Consider the following 6018-nt stretch of genomic DNA (forward strand, 5'->3'; position numbering starts at 1 on the left):
TTACGATTCCCTATGTTTTAGGGAACACTAATCTTTCTTTATGATTCCTTATGTTTTAGGGAAAACATTAATATTTCTTACTCATTTCCTATATTTTAGGGAACATTAATGCTTCTTAATAATTAACAATTCTCTATATTTTAGGGAAGAGTAATCTTTCTTAATTATTGAAACACTAATATTTTTTAACAAATATTTTAGAGAACACCCATCTTCCTTAAAGATTCCTTATGTTTTAAGAAACATTAGTATTTCTTAACAATTCCTTATATTTTAGGGAACAATAATATTTTTTCACAATTTTCTATATCTTTAGGAAGACAAATTAGGGAACACAAATATTTCTCAAGATTCCCTCTATTTTAGGGAAGACTAATAATTCATAACAATTTCTTTTATATTTAAGGCCCGCACAATCTCTTAGATTGAATAAATACATGAGACAACAACTCAAGAAAGATACATTTTTCTTAACTTAATAGTATTTAAAAATATATCTACTTTTATAAGATCACATTTTGAAAAGATGTCATATTTGCCATTGAAAATGTTGAAATTTATTAAATAAACAAAAAATAAAGAATTAATCTTTTTAAATACAACATTTTATATTAAAATGAATTTTTATTAGATATTAAATTATAGATTATATTTTTTATTATTATATTAAGAGCTATGTCAAGAGGTGCGATTGTGGTAATAGCAAGGGATATATTATAATGACATGTCTCCTTAATTTTTTCTTTTTATGGAGGTCCAGACCTGTAAGCACGCCAACCATAATAAACATTTACATGTCAAATTATTAATATGAAATAACAAACATAATATCAATTACATCATTTAACAAGTGCCATGTAGTGGTGAGTACTTGCCTTCATAGTATTATAATAAATTTTTTTATTGTAATTCTTAATTATAATTTTGCATTATTGTTTTTTTTTTTGATCGGTAAGAGGCCGAGGCCAAGAATTTTATTAATAATTTTAAAGTTTACATTACATTACTCCACTCGTGCGGGCGCTGGTAGGAAAGAGTGGAGGCGAGAAAACCTCCGGCCCTGCCTAGGACCATAGTCTAGCTTGTCCTGACATAATATACAATAATTCCATATTTAATACAACAAAACCTCGGGCCAGGGTGGTTAGGAGGGGGTGTTTCTATTTTACCCCTCCCTTACAAGCCCTTATTTGCCAATTTCATAAATCAGAAATCATTGTCCCTTAACATCCATCTTTATAGCTCTGAAGTTGATCTTTGATTGTGTAGTATCCCATATTTTCTTGGGGTATACCTGTTTGGCATGCATGGTTAGTTTCTCAAACACTAGGCAGCTTGTTAGTATCGTTCAGCTCATTATAATAAATGAAAATTTTAACTGTCCAGCTAGAGAGATACCTTAATAAACTATCTTGTGAAACCTATCCTCAAAGAACATTCATACGAGATATAAAACTTAAACTGAGTTAGGTATCCAAATTCGTTAATGCCCAACCATGGTCGACCCGTGACCCAGCCATATAAGGAATCTCCCACTTACCAACTCTTGTTAATGCTCCTAGATGCGATCCCTGAGAGGGATGGGATCCAGGCTACAATAACAAGGGTAGGTAAATGGGATTCAATCAATCCCCCCTCCCTTCCTGTGAATTTAAAGTAGAGAGGATGATGGAGAATGATTTTGCCAGGCTGGATATAGATAGTTGTCCTGACCCCAAATTTACATGTTACCACCTTTAAACCACAGGTTTTAAAATATGATAGGCAAGATAGCCAATTATAGAAATTTAGCAGGTGGCATTAGAAACTCTCCTTGATACGTATATAAAATATATTCCCTCAGTGAAAGTAAAGACCAATGAATGCATACTTTCAAATGCAGTCTGAAGTAAATATTATGAATTATTGGGTCTGTAGAACAGAAAGGTAAAGTATGACTGCCTAAACTATGTCTTAAGAATTCAATACCCACTGTTATTTTGCCCCAATAGTGTTACTGTAGGTAGGGTCCTATTTACTAGATTTAGTCATTCTGCTTTGAATCACCAGTATAATCAAACAAGAAAATCTTCTGCAAATATGACCCCAATCTGCTATCAAGAGTTATACCCTAATGAGACTGAAGGTATGAAAATAAGATTGCGATGTGGGATAGGAGTGAAGTATACATCGAGGACTAAAAATTTGGAGGAAGGCATAAACAGGAAAAAGGACCATGGACAATTTTCCTTACTTTGTGTAAATATAGTTATATAGGTTAACGTCCATAAAATTCTTGAAAGATAACAAAGAGTATATATGCATATATATATATATATACATATACATATATATATATACATATACATATATATGTATATATATGTATATATATACATATATATGTATATGTATATATATACATATATATGTATATATATACATATATATACATATATATGTATATATATATATATATGCATATATATGTATATATACATTTGAGAGTATGTCTGTATATATATATATATATATATATATATATAAGAATATTTAAATGTATGTATTTATAGGAATCTGAGTATATATCTGTAGGACGATATTGTGCTCGCATAGGGCTTGAGATGACTACTAGAAACTGAGACTACCAATAAAAGGAGATATATCCGAACGAAAACCCTTATAGTCGAAGCATTAAAACATAATTAACACTTTCCCCCATATTTATCCCTGAAGCGTGAAAAGACCTAGGAAAATAGATTTCTTCAGGAAAACGAGATTGAAAGACCCAATTTATGCCTTTAAATAATCATAATCACATGTCTATATATTACTTATGGATCTGTGGCTAATGTCTAGAAAATATACAAATTACTAGGTATGCAAAGCAAAATGTTACCTTATTACTAGGGATGGTAGACACCTTTAAAAAACCAGTAAAATCAGACATTTTAGAGGTGAGATTAACACCTACCATAGTGGTCTTGATCTATTGTCCTAAGTTATTCCTTATAAAGACTGTAGCTAGGAGTGTGAGAATAGAAGGCTACATAGCTTAAAAAAACCAATATTATCAGAATAATCTACATATAATAGAAGGCTACCGAGATTGTTTATATATATATATATATATATATATATATATATATATATATATATATATATATATCATTGAATGAATATATATCACCGAATTACTTCCCCTTTTTAGCCTAGAAGCATAAGAAAGACTCAGGAAAGTAGATTCTTCAGAAACAAGAGAAAAGATTGAAATCCATATTTTACCTTTGTGAATACCTTATATTCTTCTAACTAAATAACTCATTGTCTTCGAAACCAAAAAATAGCTAAGTAAAAACCAACTCAAGACTATCAAGTTTGAGAGATCAACTATGCTACGTCCCTTTTTCAAAAAAGGCTTTTAAGCGTAATGTTTCAGAGTATTCTTTAACTTCTAAAAACAAAAAGATTATATCTAATACCGATACCTCATCTTTGAAGAATGCCCTTCCTGGGCCATTATCCTTTCTTGCTCATCTTTTGAGGAGAGCGTAGCCCAGAGTCCTCTGGTGTCTCTGCAAAGAGGGCATCAGGGGAGTGGGGGATGGCCATGTGATCGGGGATGACCGTGATATTTTTCGCCTCTAAATAATTCTGCAGCCACTTCTCACATGGGGGTTTCTTTACTAGGAGGATCCAGGAGAGAAATAGGAAGTTCCTGCTTCTAACAGAGCGCAGAGCTTCGAAAGCCATTGGGTCTTCAATAACAAGAATAGGGAAACGAGGAACGAGTTTGTTTTTCCTGATAAGGACATCATAGTCCCGTGGCTTGGGAGCTGTAAGTTCATCATCTATGTTCACCAGAACCCGTTCCAATTCGCCAAGAATGTCTTTAATGAAGACCTTCTTACATAATTTCTCCACCATCTCCCTATCCCTCTCGAAATACATTGCCAGGCTAGAAACATTGCGGCAATATATGAGTTGGCTCGAGTTCGGTCCTCGTTCATTATGAAATCCTTCCCAAGAAATTTCATTACCGCTCCAGAAATCAAAGGGTTCTGTTGAACAAGGATACCTTTCAGTCTCTCATCCTTAATTTCACCAACAAAGGCCATCTGGCATTTCAACCCCATAAGTCTGAACGTTGTATCCATTGTTGCTTAGCGGGAAGAAACTTAGCATTCCAAAGAAGGAATCGCACTCTACCAACTCAATAATGAGCAATTACTAAATAGTAAATATCAAACAAGGAATGTGCATTTCGAGATGAGAGATCATTAATATTACCTTGCCGCCATCAAGCCTAGGTTAACTCAACTGTCCCATCACTGCGGAAGCATAACTCACCTTTCACTATTAGCCGTCAAAAAGGCTTTGATCGAGAAAGGAAGCTGATGTATGATATCATCAATAATGATTCATATGGCTGCTAGAACTCTCCAGCTAAAGGGGTTCGGATAATGGAGAATATAGCTGTGGATACCTTGAAAGGTTTAGGTTTTAGAAGAAAGCTATCTTTACATTAATAAAGTTAGCTATATATCCATGCTTCATATACTTTAGTTGAGATATGACATCATGTTTATAATCCTAAACTTATTTAATGTATGGATTAGTCTTCTTCTAATCCTCAAGCCTATGACATCGCGACTAAATTTTAGGTATTGCCCGAGAAGAAGGGAGAATGATACCGCTTATATCACAAAATGTCCCTTTATTTAGAGCCTGTTTGAGAAAGGTTAAAGGAGAAAATCCTCAAAGATTAATTAAATAATTGAATATCTAAACAATGGCTCTGAAGATCTCAGATATGCAAAGTGGAGGGGTTGAGCAATTAAGGCTAACTCTAAACCTAAAGGTAGACTTGCAAGGGTTCGAAGCCTCTCTAAGACATAAATAAGTTTGAAATATTTGGTTAAATATATATAAGTTAAGATCTTAATAAAAATGATTATATATATAAAACTTCTACATGAAATGTATTTATATATATATGAGGATATATATTTATAGATATAACTTTGTCAAGGATATGTGGATATATGTAAGTATATATATCACTTTGGAAAATATATGTGTGGATGTCTATATATACATACATTTATGCCTGCATACACCCATACATACATACATATATGTATTTATATATCTATCTATATGTATTGATGTATGAATGTATGTTTGTAATTGTATCTATGTATATATACCCACATGCATATATATCTAAACTTGTGTATATATACTTTGTATATTCAAATATCCAGCATATGTATATTGGAGAAAGTTGAGGATGCTCAGAATCTTTTCCTAGATCTAAATACAGAGATGAGAACTAACTAGGGATGCCAAGATATATCTGTGAGATTGATGATTCTCTGAACACCACGGTTCTAGGAGTAGTTTGACTATGGATTTTAGACCAAGGAGATTCAGGCCCAGACATTCAATATGGGAGGGAGTGAAGATAGAAAAGACAAAACTTGTCTTAGGTTGGCAAAGACAGGAGCTTGATGCCATCAGCCCCCATGTTGGCAAGCTCATCTTCCCTTTTATTGCCTTCCCTATTTGCATAGATCCAGAGCCTTTGATAGCAAGGTATTAAGTTTCCAATTGGGGATGCTACCTTTTCTTAGAACATTGACAACTATAGCCGAGTCACCCTCAATATCTAAGCACTTAGCTTCAAGTTTCCTGCATAAGAGCAAGCCTTCCACTAGGGCCAACAGTTCTGCCCAATTGTTTGTATTAATGCCAGCTGGAGAAGCAAGGGATGCTACTTCCCTGCCTTCCCAATTGTGCACAATGCATCCTATTCCTTCTTGCCTTGGGTTTCCCCGGGAAGCCCCATCAAAGTTTAACTTCAGCCACCCTTCACCTGGGGCTACCATCTGCATGATGCTCTAGATTGGAGGCTGGTTGGAGGGCCTTCACCTACAAAAGGGGGAAAGGACAAGCCTTTCCAACATTTTTTAATCCTTTCATCCCAATAAGATATGGAAGCATTTTTAAGTGAACCTGAGGAGAGTCTGTTATTTA

The sequence above is a fragment of the Cryptomeria japonica genome, chromosome 3 (assembly GCF_030272615.1).
Source record: "Cryptomeria japonica chromosome 3, Sugi_1.0, whole genome shotgun sequence".
Taxonomy (NCBI): domain Eukaryota; kingdom Viridiplantae; phylum Streptophyta; class Pinopsida; order Cupressales; family Cupressaceae; genus Cryptomeria; species Cryptomeria japonica.